The following is a 17,365-nucleotide window of genomic DNA, read 5'->3' as shown; positions in this document are numbered from 1 at the left end:
TCCATGTATCGGTTACCAAAAAGCTGTTTCTCTAGTATGACCAGAAATGATTAACACCGTAAGTTATTGAATTAGACGTTGGTTTCTTTGGAAGAAATCTTTACAATTCGGCACGATGACAAAAGTGAAGACGTGTTTTTAGAACATTTCCAACTCGCAGCAGTCCAGACTACTTGCTGATTAATTCAGCAAATAATTTTTTCGACCACCAGCGCTGAGGTTATGTCAACACAGCAGGGAAACGTAGGCCGTATGCCGTATCCCACTTTCTTTTTTTTTTTATTTTTTTTTTGTCCAAATGTGAACCTTAATCAGCGCAAGTAGGTTTTTTCTTTCAAGTCGAAACCGCTCCACTTTCATATGAGGTCATAAAACCGCTACATGTTTTAACATGACCTTAATATTAATGGTAATGTAATAGTTCTCACGGAAGTTGCCACTGACTTTCAATTTTTTTTTCCCCAAGATGATCATATTAAAATAATGTCTGAAAAAAACATTTTACTGATTTTTTTTGTTTGTTTTTTAAAGAAATGCATTCATCTGCTTCCTGTTTAGACTTAAGTAAAACAAGTTTAAGATTACCCAAAAGTAACAAGTAAATTTGAGGACCACATTTGTTATACTTAAGCACGACACCAGAATTAGTAGTAACATAAAATATGTTGATCAGCAAATGTTTCTGTATGCCACGTTTCATCTACACAGCCTTTAATCCACATAACTTTCATTTCCCTATCCAAAACAGTTTTCAAGAGTTATTTTCCTCCAACAGAGCTGTACAGTAGACGCGCTCTCTGCAAAACAACCCTCGAGCGCACGCTCGCTTGCTTCACCTCACACACAGTTTCAGGTGACACAGCCTGGACCCAGACTGGATCAATCTGTCTCCATTTGTCACTGACCTCTTCCACGTTCCAAGTCTGTCACCGCGAGTGCACGGGCGCATCTTTATCTCCAGAACTGTAAAAATAACCTTTGACAGGTGTATCGAGGACGCGGTCCCCATTCTTACATGAGTGCTTCCAGTGAAAGCCTGATTGTTACCTGTCTTTACATGAAACAGCTCGGAAAAAATGGAGGCACAAAAGGGACTGACAGCAAAAAGAGGCGCGTCGGGGGGGCAGAGTGGGGAAGAGAAGCAGAGGGGACAATGGTGGGGCGAAAAACAATTGAGTAAAATCAAATCGAACAACAAAGATGAGAAAACCAAAGTGATAAAGGTGGAAAGGAGATGGGTGGAGGAAAAGAAGAAGGAAGAAAGAAGATGGTACACACAGATAGTGAAATGAAATCGGTTTGGAATTATTCTGCCTGGAAAAATATGGTCCTGCATAGGTGCTTGGTGTTAAAGGAATGAAGAAGCTAGCAGAATAAATGATTTACTGCTTCACATAGACTGTTTTTATGTTGCCGATGCATCTCTGCCGTGAGCAGAGCAGGATCCCGCACTTATGCCATATGCCTAATCCATAACCATAACGCCGGCGTGGCGGCGTGGACATACATATCAAGACATTTGCTCCGTATGATAATGTTCATTGTGGCGCTCGTATAACCGTGTGTACTGATCCCGTACATATAAACAGATGTTTGTGACAAACCTTTAGCACTTCAGAAAGTGAAAATGGCACCGAGTAAAGTCGCATGATTCCTTTATTGGCATCCTCTCCCTCTCGTCGTAAATCACAGCCTTGTTTTTCCTCTTAGATTCTGCATATGACGTGCGTATTAAACCCACCAAACGGTGAATAATTATTCCCTGTCAAAACTTTTCTTTTCTTCTCCCCTGAAACGGCTCCATCTGAATTTATACCTGCCACCCGTTTGTTCCCTGCGTTCATTTGGAGCGGTTCTAATGAGGACAAACTGCTCCCTGGTTGAGCCGCAATGGCTCTGCTGACTCCAAGAAGAACTAAAATGGCTGAATGGAAATGAGCGGGGGCAGAGGAGGTCAGGCCTCCGCATCAATTCTCATATTGCATGCTGGCGGCGCGCGCGCTCACGTGCACGCGCTCTCACAAACGACCGCTGCGCACCGAGGTGTCTGAGGTGCATAATGGTGACAGCAGCCCCTCTCCAACCATTCCTCTGCTCTAATATCATCATTTGAATCGCCTTTTTCCTCCACCTTTCTTTCGGGCTCTGTCTCTCATCTCTTAATATTATCATGTGAATAGCCAGCAGGTGATGAGATGTTACACCAGGGTTCAAATAGAGGAAAATGAATTGGTGTGGGGAGGGGGAGTGGAAAAAAATGGAATAACTGTGTCAGAGCCATACTGGTGTACCCATTTGCCCTCTTAAACCCTTTTTATTTTATCACAGAATAAAATTGAAAACTGTACAATATATTGAATTTCTGTCATAACCAATATCTACAGTATGTGTACAGTATTGCAGTAATAAAGTAATACTTCGACGCAGTTTCTCTTTGGTTATATAAATTCAAGAATCCATGCGCTCACAGTTTGCTGACCATTAATATTTTTGGTCACCGAGTCTAAAACTGATGCCCACACAGGTAACTGGAGCAGCAAGAAAATCCAATAACCAACAATAATATAGCAATTGCCAGTTATTCTAATATTGCGTAGCACTATTAAACTGTAATTTTCAACCTTGTCAGCCGTCCCAGCAGGTCTATGGTACACATACTCAAATTGTATGCATAAGGAATAAGGAAAATATGACACTGTAATCTTGGTAATCACCACCTTTTAAATTGATTTTGAGCAGCTCTCTGAGATGAGAAGCTCGTAACATTGTTTTATAACCTCACCCTGACATGTACCTTAGCTAGAATCTGTGCTTTTGAATTATTTCTTTGTTTGAAAAGAAAAAAAAAAGTCTTTGGATTTAGTCAGAAATGCTGTAATACCAATATCACACCAGTAGGTGGCCACAGCATCAACAATGAGAGAAATTCTAATGGGAAATCTGAGAAAGGCTAACGCAGTACAGGGCTTAAAAAAAAATCCTTCCAAAGCAGTTTTACATGTGTTATGTTTCCACATTTGTGATTACACTTCATAGAAGCAAAGTCAGGAAAAGCTGAGATGGATTAGGATTGTCCATCAAGAAGGTTCCAGGGTTGTCTTGTTTTCAAGCACAGAACTCGATGCATGTGCAAAGCAGGTGTGTACGTTTTTATTTCCGCTTATGTCTTGATGCCCAATCCACGCACATACACAACAAAAACCTCTCTAAATTGCCCTTCGGGGTGATTGAGTACATATGTGGTCGTTTGTCTTGTGCTAGCAAGCTTTGCAGAGTGTGCACTCCCTCTCACCCATTGATTTGGACAAGTGGAGCTGGTTGGATGTCTTTTTCACCCTGAATTGTTTGCATGTGTACAAGAGCTCTGAATACTTTGGAAGTATCGTGATAGTGAAGCTAGAGCCTTAACTCAAACTTGCACGCCATATTCCTTTGTCGCTATCCTTTGTTCTTCTCTAATGTTCTTTAGCAAACCACTGAGAGCCTCACATAGCAGCTATGTTTACAATGAGATTGAATCCGTGTTTCCTTTCATGGTATCAGAGTACAAGGAATACACGTTTCATACACACACGATGTCAAAACCCTCGTCATTTTTCTTCTGCGTCCAAAACTATGACATGTTTTGTGTTCTCCATCAATGTATGCAACAGATTTTTCTAAACAACCCTGATCTCACGAAAGGTCATCTCTACTTTACATCAGTGAATCACAAAGTGGGACTACCCTTTTACATTTACAGATGATTTAGGGAAAACAAATCTCTTGGCGCAAAATGACTTTGGCCATTATTTTAGGAAACTAGAGAGATTAACCAAAGCACTTGCCAGTTAACCCCACCCGACCCCTATGACGCCTTGGTCATTGCACAAATCCCTCCTAGGTGGCCGGAAAACATTTTAGGGCCAGCTTTTAGTGTTTTAGTGAAAGGGAGTATAGTTACTATGCGGCTTACCTGGTACCTTTTTCCCTCATTGGCCCTCGTTTCTCTCTCCGTTTGTGTTACTCTCATCTGTTTTCTCCTGTTAGGAGTGTTAGCAGGAGGCAGAGAAATCATAGAGCCATCAAAGGTTGCCAGCTGTAGGAAATGTCTTCATTTGCAATGTACTAGCCTCACACCTGAGCTCCAGGCCTCTGTATTACTGTGTGCGCCTGCTGGTGTGTGTGTGTGTGTGTGTGTGTGCGTGTGTTTGTGTGTGTGTGTGTGAGACTGATCGTCAGCCGTCCCAGCTTCCCAGCAGGTCTGTCTTTAAATTGTCTCTGTGTGCTTTATGGCTCAGTGTGTGTGATAGCACTGCGTGTGTGTGAGCGTGTGGCGGCAGCTCTGCGCCCCATCCATCAGTGTTAAGATGGCACATTACTGTTAATGAATGATATTTGTGTTCACCGTGTATGTCAAGGGGGTGGACTGGGAAAGCAAAACAAGCTCTCCCAATCACCTCACTTGTAGCCTTCACATTTTCTATGTCAGGTTCCCCTGCTGCTTTGCATTTTAAAAAACGGATTCAGCTGAACCATTAGCTTAGCTATGTTAGCTACTCCACACAGCTGCAAGAATACCGTTAATTTCCACATTTTTAAAAAAAGGTAAATAATGTTCTGCTAACTCTGCTTACCCTACATGTATGTGTAACCAGGTGAGAAATGGGTAGCTGTAAATACTTTTGTAAACCCTGTTTTGCTTTTATTTCACGTTGTGGCTGTAATTCTTGTTTTTGTCAGCATGTGGTGCTGTTGTTACAGAGAGCTCTAAAAGTACCGGAAGTTGATAAAAGAAAACAACAACTTTTGTTTACGATCTCTGGCATTCTTACTAGTAAAACGGAAGAGAAGGACATGTTTGAGCCGGGACCTTGAAAGAGACGACGATATTATGGCCACATGAGTGAAGAATCCAGATGTTTGGTAATTAATGTCTGAACTGTATTACTTTCCGTGTACGAAGCTGAAGGTCATGCTGACGTCATGTTTGTCTTTTTGTCCTTTAGCGGTGCCACTGTTTGTTACAAACTATTTTTTTTTTTCTTTTTTGCTATGGAGCTGCGTTGATGCTGTGTTGAGTGCTAATAGTGTTGCTAACGCGCCATTTTGCTGAAGCCTTTGCTAATTAGCATCTTTTTACTAGTTTTACACGGACCATTCACGTAACAAGACTATTTTTGCTCCATATATTGAACTTTATACTTTTTATTCTGGCGACTCAGAAACAAATATCCTTTTTGGGAATAAAGAACCCCTCTTATTTGAAGTCCTGTGTGCTCTATTAATCCCGCTTCATATGTGTTTGATGCTTCATGATGCGTAAAAATTATCCGTTGTCTTTGCAGTCTTTCCAAAGAGTCATGTTTGGAAGGAAAATAAGCAATTTAGAATCTGAGATGTACCGTGCTTATTTTAAAGTCACCGATCATTTCTTAATTTTTTCTTTTCTCAAAGTGTCTACAAACTTCCTTGAGGAATAACTCACAAGGCTTTTTTGGAGGGAGTTTGTAAAGGTAGTATTTTCATTTTTCTCACTTGTCATAATGCAGTCCTTGTACAGTAAACACTGACTAATGCATGCTTGTACTGAAAATGGTCCAACCTCATGGTTAGAATTGCAGGACGGGATGTTTGGCAACAGATTTTTAAAGCGTTTTTAATTGAAATCATGAGCTGTAAATTGCTTTAACACAGTCCACAACGTAAATTACTTATTTTACCCTCAGAACATGAAGGAGAGCAAAATAAAAAAGTAAATGTTATTTGGGAACCTAATTTATGATTCGGATATGCAAATTGTTTGGATAATTGCAAAATGTTACATATATTTACACCTTCAAAATAAAGGAGTCAATCAACTTAGAAGAATAATACATTTAGCTGAACAGGGTTGAATTTTCCTCTTGGAATTTCTTAAAGTCTTTTGACCTTTTTTCTAATATATAAAAAAAAGCCTGGTTCTTGACAGTCTTAGATCAGAAAGAATTTCAATGAATCTATCTGTTTCTAATGAATGTAAATGTGCCACTAAAGTTGTACAATAATGACACGCATTACATTTTTTTGCCACCTTAATCATCCGCTCCTTGAAACGTCCAAAGTATCCCTGGAAAAATTTGCAACATTTCACTGCAAATTTTCAAATCCTTTCTGCCAGGAGGAGACAATTCGCCCATTAGCTGTTGAGGAAATAGGTGAAAGTGGAGATATCAAGTGTCAGGACACCGGTGGGAGTATTACTGTGCGAAAGAAGCTCATAATCCACTGTTCACAAATTGTTATGAGGTTGTGTGCTGATGCAAGCAGGAGCATGGGGACTTTATGAGCGAAATGGGTGAGAAAGATGTCTCCAGCCAGGTGTCAGTAATATGTAGAACAGCTTTCACCTCACCTGAGCCATTTCTTCAAAACCTTGAATAATAGGACTTTTTTTTTTTTCTTCCAAAACGTTGAGGTGTTTGAATTTCTTCCAGAATAGATATTCTATGATGTTTCATATTAATATGTTCGGGTAGAGAATTGAGAGAGGGAGGGATAAACTGATAGATGGATAGACTGTGTCAGACTGGGTGACTCTGCTTTGTCACACAAGCCCCCAGCAGATGTCACTCACTCATTAGTGAATAATGTGAGAGAGCAGTTGGGTGGAGAACCGTTTCCCACAACCTGCCTCCAACTTTGGTGAGGCTCGTGGCTGTTAATATGCTAATTTTTACAGACATAGTCACTGCAAATTTCAGGAAGCCTATTTTTACTTTTGTTTTATAATATTTTCCATCTGCTCTACAAGTTGCTAATGTGTAATATATATATATATGTTTGTTTTGTTTTTTTAACCCAGAGGAAATCAACCGCTCTTTTGGCGCTTAGCCAATATTAACACACCGACTGGGTTATTTAGTCTCCAAAAGACAATGAAATTGTCAGTTAACCTCTGACATCTGCATCCTGCTTTGAATGCCCAGGCTAACCAGCGGCAGGGTTTTACGTCGACGAGTGCCAAACGCCGCCGATGTGTGAAACAGGAAGCTAACTTGAGCCACTCACGCCACCCCACACGGCTAACAAGCTGAAGAAAGTAATCTTGGCAGGAATTGCAAGAACGGGCAACGTGCGGGCGGGTGGAAGAGGAAGAAATCAGAGGGACGACTGGATGCAAAACACAGGATGGCTGAGTCGAGGAGGCTAAACGAGGAGCTTGAGTGACGTGGCGGCGGCGGTCGAGGGAAACACAGATGCTGTAAACATCCTGTGGAAACCTCGCTCTCTGTAAGTCTTTGTCAGCACTAAGCATCAGAACAGCTGATCATCAACAAGCAAACGATGCATATTCATGGTGTTGTGACATCTGCCTGGTAAAATTTAAGCTTCTTAGTGTTTAAGCACATAGCGTTTGTAAAACTAGGACACATGTTGGAGAAATAATAATGAAGAAATAAGAACTAAATCCCTCTTCAAATTTAAATCCATGTATGTGAATTAAAATAACTGTAGCTTAGCCTCTTCAGCTGCAATGCAGCTTAACTCCGTTTAGAAAGTTAATCAGATATTCTGTCACCTGAAAAAAAAACCCTTAACTTTTTAATTTGTTTCTGGAGACCCAACATGTACAGTTTACTGTCATAAAAACGTCAAATCCGTAGCTTTAGATGAGTAAAATGAAAACGACTGATATTTTGCAATACAATAAGTAATAGTAATTTTAGGATCCATTAAGATCTTTTTAATAATTGTTTCCAAAGACACATTTGAAGGAAATGAACAGAGAAACACTACATTCTGGTGCAATCGATGCGTTTTTGTCCGTGTAACATCTCAGTCAGGTTTTTCTAAGTCTGAGGTCATGTGGCTCCATCTGCAGGAAGTAACAGAATTGGAAACAGGAAAGAGGAAGTTATTAGCTGGGATGATCTGAGCACGCTGGTCTGCAGAGTACATCAAGAGAACAACATGCACTCCCATCATACGCGGTGTACAGTTTGTGTGTGTGTGTGTGTGTGTGTGTGTGTGTGCGCGCGTGTGTGCGTGCGTGCGCGCGCCACATGAGGAAGAGGAAGGCATTAGACATGGACAGAGGTCTGAGTACAGACTGAGCTGTCCCGACACCTGTGTGTGTGTTTGCGTGTATCTTTGGGAAATCTCGCTGAACTGCCTTGTCTAAGCTTGACAGCTGCACGATCTCAGTCAGTCACAACAAAACAGCACTTCCTGAAAACACCATGACGTTCAGGTAAACCTTCAAAATAAAGGAAATAAAGGAAGCACCTGAATAAATGACATAATGCTTCCCTGTTGTCAGCGTGGGGCTCAAGCTCCTGTCATCGCTGGGCTGGAAGCCAGAAAATGACTAATCTGATCAATTTTAGCAGTTTAAGAAATAAGACCGCTATTATTTTATTATTTTTTATGTAAAGTTAGAGCAAACACTTATCCCTCAAGACTGTATTGATACTCTTGTAAAAATCACGTCTGTTTGGTGCTGAAAACAAAGTGCTATTGCGTTCTTGTCCAGAGTAGAAAGTGAACTGATTGAAAACTTAAATGTTCAACCATTACACCTCTGATACTCACTGATTCTGTTCAAACAATACAAATTTGAGAGACGCAAAGTAAAGTTCTCAGCAGATACAGACACGAAACCCCTTTTCCAGCACACTGACTCAATAGGCTCCTGAATATTCCCACCTTCCTTAAATAGAGTTCTCTCATCCAGGTGCTTCCCTTTTACACAACCGGGAAGAAAGGTCAGAGTGAAGTGGCAGGGATGTGTGTGTGTGTGTGTGCGTGTGTGTGTCCCAAACGGGGCCAGCAGCCAACTACCAGTCTTCTAACTCTGAAGTTGTATTTATACGTGCAATCTCTTCTAGTTGGCTCCGCTTTCCTGCAGGCACGTGTCTGACTTGATGACCTTAGAAGAGGAAACGGGGGAATTCCTGATTTTGCTTTAAAAAATAAACCAAGTTCACTTGAGGTGACAGATGCATGCTATGGTATAGAAACTATGTTGTTAGGAATTAAATGAATCTTTAATCCCCGTCACACTAAGGCTGGGTTTACACGAAAGAAGAACCAGCCAGAGACTCGATATACCGATGCGGAGAAAACAAAGTGATGCAGGATAGATGGGTGATGTAGCAGCCCGACGTTTCCAGAAGAGACTGTTCAAACTTAAACCGAAGCAAGACTGAACATTTTAAAACCGTCTTACTTTAAATGAAGCAACATCAAAAAAGACATGCTGAAAGGGCACCTGAACAATCAGACATCTAGACCTTGAGAAAAGCTCTTGAACCGTCTCTCCTTCTCCTCCGTCGCCCTCCTCTCTCTGCCATCTCTCCATCTTAATCCTGATGGTGTTAATTGAAAGTCAGGAGAGGGCACTCCAGCGGTTTCATTATTAATTTAACACTCGGGGTAACTTAAAGTGCAATTTTCAACCACAAGTGTAACAGAAAAATCAATGGTCACAACAGCGACGAGTACCAAGGTTGTTTACCGATGAACCGGGTACGACAGGCGAGGCGGCCGTTGCTTGAAAGAGTGCCTGAGCGGTTATTGTTGCGCGCACCGTGTTTCGACACCGTCTCTGTATCACAAGGCAGCGGGTAAACAACAAAAAAGGTGCGATCTTCTGATTAAAATGACAGCCTGTGTGATTAATCTTCTCGTACAAAATGGGCATAACCTTAAACGGTACCTCTGTGTGTGTGTTTTTTCCCCCCCAAAGTTAAATTGTGCACATACATGACTTTATGTCTTATTACCCCCAGCGCTGCACAGCTCTCCCCTGTGCTGCGGATTAAATGGGGGGAAATAAAGGTATATTGCTCAGTAATGCAATCTGTCCAGTGGCTTGAGAGATGAGCAGCCTGCCCTTTGCGCTGAGCGGACTCACGGATGATTTAGAGCGAGCAGATGGGAAATTCTAATATGTTAGCCTAACCCTGAATGGCTACAAGGTAATTTATTTCAAACCCTGCGCGAATATTTTTTCCCCCCTCTCTTCTTCCCCTTTAAATACAACTCCGCTCAACTTGGGCTCTGCGTTTTGAAACACGAACCAGAATAAGTGGAAGGAAAAGTAACCGTGAAATCCTCGGAAAGAAGCTTCAGCTTTACAAAAAACAAAACCCCACAGAAACTACCCTCTAGTTTTAAAGGTTTATGAGCCTAAACCATACTTGCAGTACTTCTTAATCAACTGACTTCAATATTCAGTTATTTGCCAATGTGAAAACTGCCATTTTGGAGGTAAGTATTGATTCATATTACATTCGTCCATGTTCCTCCACGAGGAGATGCGTCCCGCCTTACAGGACAAAACGGGTCACAAATAACCATCTGCAATGTGCCATGGTTAATGTTTCTGGGATTATACTGGAACCAATAAAACGTTGGAACTGTGCAGGCTCGGCTGTAAGCGCTGTTGCCAGTGAACGTGCTTAAATAAGTTCAGGAGTTTTAAAAAATTTTATGTAGAGAACTCGGCGTGAACGGTGCTCCATTTCACCTGCGTACAGCTCATTCTGCTGCTGCTGAACACACGGATTCACTTCTGCTCAGAAGTGAATGAAACTCTTAGTCATGGTTGTGTTAAGGAAACTTTATCCACTTTATCGTACAGAAAGAGAGGCAACTTTCACTCAGAAAGGACGAACCTCTTGGTGACTTTTATGCACAAATCTGATCAAATATTCTCCTACATGCCTTTTTCTTTGCTTCAAATAAAATGCTGCAATCCGAAGGGGTCAAAACTGATAGGTGATGCAGACGATACAAATTTTAATTTGTACTTTGGTTTTATTGTCACTGCACATCGTACTGCTTCTCCTGGGTTTGTTTGCAGACCAGCAGGGGAATGAACCTAATGGTGCTTGATGTATTCTGACACTGACTTCTCTCTTCATCCATCCTGCAGGTGTGTTTGGATAAAAAGGAGCACAGACGTTTGTAATTAGCTTCATTCCAGAGACAGATTGATTGATTTAAACCCTTCACTTCTGTTAAAGATCATTTTATGTTTACAACTAATGAAAACATTACACATTACCAGACAAATAATAAAAAATATAAGCTTAAAGAAAAGTGTGTTTAATACCTATACAAAGATTATATTTTCTGCCTCATAGTGTCGTTTTATACAATCAAGTAACAATCTTATCTACAGTTGTTATAAAAACGCCATCGATATCAAATATGACCTAAAAGAAATTTGACTCCGTAGTCTGAGGGCATAAAATAGGGCCTCTGTCTCTTTAAGAGCGTTGGATTGAGAAGTGGATCATATGATGAGCACAGCAGATGCGCAGTTCCACCAAGTGCTTGGTAATTGCTGCTGCCGCTAGTCTGTAGGAGTGGTGTGGGTAAGAGGTGAGGGAGCGGGGCCCTGTGAGGCGGGAGCTCGGCTCAAGCGTTTCGGCACCCCTCAGTGGTTGCCACGGGCGACTCAAGGTTTCCTCAACAAGGCAGGAAATAATCAAAGCTTTGCTTTTACTCCACTCAGACGGTGCAGGCCTGTGTTTCATATCAGGCCGTTTCAAGTCCTTAGGACGTTAATCTAGTTGTTTCAGGTCATGACTAGGTTGTTATGTAATTTGAATGTGGCTTGAAGAGTCTGATTTTCTTTGTTTGGTATCATGGCTCCAAATCACTGTGCATTCATACTTTACATAACTATCGTTTACCATAAATAAATGTTGGTGCGTTGATGTCTTTTTTTTTTTTTGAGCTAGAACTCAAACACTCGATTCTCTCCTGAATTATGACAACACACCCTTTTATAGAAACACGTGGTTCCCCCTTTTACTTCCTAAGATCATTTATAAGAAGCTGGATGACGCATGTTTTTATTTATTTATTTATTTTTTGAACGCGTCCACTCCGAAGTGGTCAAATCCGTCTTGATAAACACTTTATGCAGATGAGCTTCCACTTGTTTTCCCTTTCTTGAGAGATGGAGTGGGAAGGCGAAATAATACCTCTCAAATTGACCCATTTGGATGCTTCTCTGCCCTCAGGAGGGGTGCGGGGGGGAAGGTGGTGGGGCTCAGCTTTTAATGTTTGATTGGCCTAATTTCCCCAACACATCATTAGTAGCCATCTTCAGCCCCCGATTCTTAATAACCTCTTTACGAGGCGAATGGATGCCGTTAAAAGTCTTTGTCTCCTCCATCCCTCTCCCCAGGTCCCGGAACCCTCCTCGTCCTCTTAATTAAGTCAGATGTTTCAAAATATGGTAATGGGCCCTGAACTTGTTTGAATTAAACAAGCGAGCGTCCATTGGACTCCTCGGCCATTTACATAATTTCATTATCGGGGCAAAAAACACACTAATTGTTGAGTGTGCGTGTTTGTGCGAGGGAGAGCGCGTTCGGGGGGCGAGCCAGTGATTCCTTGGCAGAAAAACAGCACTAATTACGACGCGAGTGGCAGGACTCCAGAGCCATTTACAGGGAGGCTAATAGATTCCTGATCACCGCCGTGCCCATTCCGACAGTGTAGGGCAACATTTTCATTGTAGAGCGGATTTTTAAAAATTTTTTTATTACGCATTGTATCCTGATAATAGGTCAGTGCTCTTGCAGGCTAATGCTCAAATCGCCCCGGCCACAAATTCCCATTAACAGCAGCCTGTCGTACGCTAAGTTTCCAAAACGAGGAACACTAAAACTACAAAATCAGTCAAGAAAGAACAAAAAAAAAAACGCCCAAAACAAATATCAATATGTTGGGCAATGTGCTTCTAATAAGCATTTGAGTTGAGAGTCTATTGACTTTATGCTGGAGAGAAACCTGTGTTGAGCACACCAAAGGACAGCTCCACACTATATTTACATAGTGAGCTGTTGTGGAAAGGGGTTGAAAAAGTGAGCTCATAAAGAAAGGCTTTCCAAAGTTGGTCCTCCAGGGCCTGAATCCTCTGGGCCGTTGCTAGCCAGCTGAGCCGAGTCTCTATGCTAAAGGGAATGGTCAGTATTTCAGTAGTTTTTCACTACATTTCTTCACATTTGGTGGTGGAAAACTTAGACTCAGTGACAAAGTGGAATTGAAATGAGGACTAACAAAAAGGCTTAGAAAACAGGCTAAGGGTCACCAATTGGATGGCTCGTGTGGACTCTATTGTTTTTAAAAACTTTGTTTTAAGAATATGTTATTTTTAACTATGACAATTTCCTTCTTGAGCTGACTACAAAAAAGTGGGAAAAAGAGAAGGTTTTATTTTCCCCAATGCCAAAAATAATTGAAAAAGTTCTCCTTTTGTGTCTTCGGGGGATCAAATAAACCCCAATCTGTGTCTTATCAAGTCTCCGCTCAGTGCAGAATGATTTGTTTTACGTTTTTATTGTATATGCATTCCAATTAAACGTTGGCACAACACATTCCAGACACGTAAGAAAAGAAGAGGAAATGCTCCATTTGGTTAAAAACTCTAAAAGGAAGATGTTGCCTTTTGCATTATTAGTGGCTAACAGCCGGCCAGTTCCTTTCAGTCACAACACAACCCCCACAAACCGAGGTGCAAATTGGCAATAGGCCAAATGTGGAGAAATTCATTACGAATTGATGGCTAAATTTTGTCAACCCACAATTCAAAGCAGCAGGTTTTGCAGGTGGAGTTTGTGTCCAGTGATGGTCACATGCTTACACCTTTGTTGGCCTCTGTTGTTGACCAAAAGTACGTCAAGACAAGTATCTCAAACCCACAATGACGAGTCACTGAAGCAGATCATACCTCAAGTTACATGTTAGTGGAATATAGTTAGAATTTTAATCTCACGTCCTTCTACTTGGTTTTACTTTCAGATGGTAAAAATGAAAGTAAATGACTGGCTCACTCGAGCTTGTCAGTGTCACAATAAGTCAGTTCACTTTGTCAAAAGGGGAAATCAAGAATTACACTTTTCAAGACAACAACACTATGGAAAGACATTTTGCAATATCTTGATACCAAAGGATATCATGACTCCTACTTACACCTACATCAACTGAAGATAGGGAAAAAAAAAACAACTAATCTGAGGGATTGTAGGAAGCACTAATGCAGCACTTCTAATAATACTTTCAATGCGCTGCATGGCTGGTCGCCAAATAATGACAGCATGTTGACATCCTGTTGCCTTTTGCGTGTGTGAACCATGTGCTTCCTCGGCCTTGCCTCCCGCGGTGTTTTTGTCCATATCACACACAGCTGCGGCCGCCTCTCGCCCCATCACGCCACCGAGCTTCCCTCATAAAGCGAAAGACACAATGCAGTCGCACTTTAAACGCTCCGTCTCAGATTACCGACACAGACCCAGCGGGATGCAGGCGCGGAGCGGAAGAAAAGATGACTTCAGAAGCAACTTTTCAGACAAAACAAAGATGCCGGTTCGTACTCTGCTGTCGTAGAACACGAGGGAATCGGGTTTCCTTCAAGCGGAGGTTCAAAACGGCGGCAAAGCAGAATGAAAGAGCCAAGGCATCGTCACATCGAGGACGATTTAGGCCTACAAAATGATAAACAGACTATTATAAAAGTTGGCGTTGCAAAAACAATTTGAAAATAAGTTGAAGGAAAGACACGGAGTCACTGTAATTAATTGTTAAAACTACTAGTCTTTTCCATTTTTCATGTTGTAATATTTATTTTCATCCACGTTGTTAAAGTTGGAATTTAGAACCAACAATGTTCTGTATTTAACACCGATGAACTGTTTTCAAACAAACACAACTTTTTTCTTTTTTGACTTGGGTTCAAGTTCAGGAAAAAGGCCTTGAACATAGTTTCAAAAAATGTTTAAACTGAAGCTCATTGGGATACAATGATCTAATCGGATGCATCTTAGGTTGTCAAAAAAAGGGAGAAAAGATTCCTACATCCAGATTTACAAAACTAGGCTTCCAGACGGAGTTTTAGCTAAAACTGATTCTTGAGTCAGAAGGACTAAAACAACAACAAAAAATCCAAGTCAGATTATATTGGTAAAAGATTTTACAAACTATGTATTTTTTTCCCAATTTTTGTTGGTCTATCAGTTAAAATCCCAAAAACATTCGGTCAGGATCTTGGGTTGTTTGAGTTGTTCTTGGGTTTGTTTATTATTTCTCCTTAGTTTTTATATTTTGACGAGATCAGCCGTGTTTATGTTTCACTTTGATTCAGTAATTAGTTCATCTGTTGCTTAATTATGTTTCTTATGGTTAGTTATGCTGTAGTGTTAGATTAATTTCCATGTAAAGAACATTTGTTGCTGTTTTACCTTAGCTCAGTAATTTATTTACTTTAGCTTTATCATGTTGCTTAAGTCTAGTTATTTGTCAGTGTTAGATTAATTTTTCCTAGTTACACAGTTTGTGTACTCTCCTTTTCTCTCACCATTTCTTTCTCTCTCTTCTGCTCTCTCTTCACACCTGCAACCCATTTCTAATCAGTCATCTGTTCCTTGCTCAGTAATCAACTTCCCCTCTACAAATACGACTCATTCTCAGTCACTCCTTGCTTGTTCCTCCCGGTTATGCTCCTTGTGATCCTGTTTTTTCCCCCCTGCTCTTTGTGTTCATCTGGCTATTCGTAAGTTTTGCTTCATCATCATTTTTTTCATTAAACCTCCTTCATCCACTCGGCGTATGAGTCCACTTCAACTTCCATGCAACGTGACGCATACACTGAAGTTTCTGGTTCTGAGTGTTTTAGAGAATCAGACCAACTTCTTAGAAAAGGTTCAACGTAAAAGTACATTATACTGTACTTTTTATATATTCCCAGTCTTATTACACTTAACAACTTCAAGCATTGTTTTAGGACATCAAGAAACTTGCCAAAAAAGTCATTTGTCAACATTTATACTCTCTTGCTCTCTATCTCCCAAGAAATGCTGCGTTTCCATAGTTTATTAACATTACCGCTAGTTTCCCCTCACTAGTTTTTAAAGCATATAGTCTGAACGCCCATCCTCTTCCTCTGTTGGTTGCTTTTCTATCGTCCGTCTTTACACAATAGTCAGACACCGTATAGCTCTTCATCATCAGGTGTGGGCCGTCAGGGCCTCTTGCACATGAAGACGATTACCTTGTCCCCTGATTACCATCACGCTGGGAGGGGGAGTTTGTTTTTTTTCCTACCAAATTAGTGGATAAATATATAGCCTGCACCACTTTCACTGTTCACCCCATCCCCTCCGCTGAATCCACCCATCCACCCTATGCCTAATGACAGGGGCAGGGAAGCGGTAATGAAAAACTATACATCACAATCAGCTGGACAGTCCTATTCATGGCTATGCATTATGCTCACTAGTCATAATCATTGCTGCTGTGACAGAAGGGATGTGGAGAGGGAAGAAGACGGGGCAGAGGGTGGGGAGGAGGGAGAGAGAAAAAAGTGAGACGGTGAGAGACGCGGTATGACAGAGGCGAGCGGTTTGGTGATAGAAGGCCAGATGATGTAAAATGGCTTGGAGAAGAGTGGAAATGATGAAATTGTCACTTTAAAGAACAGAAAGTAGAACAAAAGCAAGTCTTTGTGTACTTCCTGTATGTTTTTTTTAAAAAACATTTTTACCACTACTGTTACAATCATGTAACCTTGATATTGATATTAATCTGGTAGTGTTGAGGTTGGGCTCAACACAGAATAAATCGCGCCGCATCGTACATCGGTGTCTGACTAGAGCCCTCGACACTTCGTGTGTTGCTACCTACAACTTTAGACGACCAAAGGACTTCAAATGAAAACGAGTAGCCATCGGCCTTTCCAGAGCTGAGCGTGGATCCGTTCTGAAGAGTGTCTGTAGCGCGCAACGAGACAAACCTGCCAAAGGAGAGCCGACGCTTTGAGTCCCAGGCTCTGCAACGCGCTGTGAGCTCTGCTTTTGTTCATTTTTCTGTGGCGTAACCTGGGTTTCAGCTAGCTCAGCTCCTCAGGTTCTCAATACTATTAAATGGTCCTGAAAGTTGCCATAAGGATAAATGCAAGACGGAGTACTTTGTTTTGACTGAAGTGGCTCATGAGCAAAATAAATTAATTTAATAAAAGAGGTTTTATGTCGGTTCTGAACAGCTTAAGCAAGTGGAGACATCACATCAGGACAGGAGAGCTACTGGTGCAACAGTGTTTCAAACTCTACACACAATACAGACCCTTTCTTAAGTCCTGGGCGTTGCCCCCAACAATAAATACTCCATAGAGAAGTAAAGGAATGGCAGAATTTGTACATGTTGTCCTGTTTTTCAGTTGCATTTACTTACATTCTGTACAGCTGCGGGGAAAAGAAAAAAAAAATCCTGAACCATTAGTTTGAGAATCATATGTTGCAGCCTATTTGGCAACAAAAAGAATGCATGGGAACATGAAGCGTACCAGGGGAAGTCTGAAATGGACACATTTTGTTTTTCAAGTACCAAC

At 41.2% G+C, this 17,365-nt stretch overlaps 2 long non-coding RNA genes across 2 annotated transcripts in view; one reads left to right on the top strand and one right to left on the bottom strand.

Moving 5' to 3' along the window:
* The window catches only part of LOC103138433 (uncharacterized), a 28,911-nt gene extending 24,833 nt beyond the window's left edge, over positions 1-4,078 (bottom strand). The window contains exon 1 of the long non-coding RNA XR_476283.2: positions 3,956-4,078. This is a non-coding gene — a long non-coding RNA (uncharacterized LOC103138433). The remainder of the gene's footprint in view (positions 1-3,955) is intronic.
* A 736-nt stretch (positions 4,079-4,814) lies between these two features.
* LOC107836322 (uncharacterized) lies at positions 4,815-7,446 on the top strand. The gene is made up of 3 exons (XR_001662204.1): positions 4,815-4,905; positions 5,437-5,495; positions 6,948-7,446. It is a non-coding gene; the product is annotated as an uncharacterized LOC107836322 (long non-coding RNA).
* Positions 7,447-17,365: the final 9,919 nt, after the last annotated feature.

The sequence above is a fragment of the Poecilia formosa genome, unplaced genomic scaffold (genome assembly GCF_000485575.1).
Source record: "Poecilia formosa unplaced genomic scaffold, Poecilia_formosa-5.1.2 Scaffold51, whole genome shotgun sequence".
Lineage (NCBI taxonomy): Eukaryota > Metazoa > Chordata > Actinopteri > Cyprinodontiformes > Poeciliidae > Poecilia > Poecilia formosa.
Note: the sequence above shows the minus strand (reverse complement) of the source record. Positions and strands in the feature narration are given on the sequence as shown.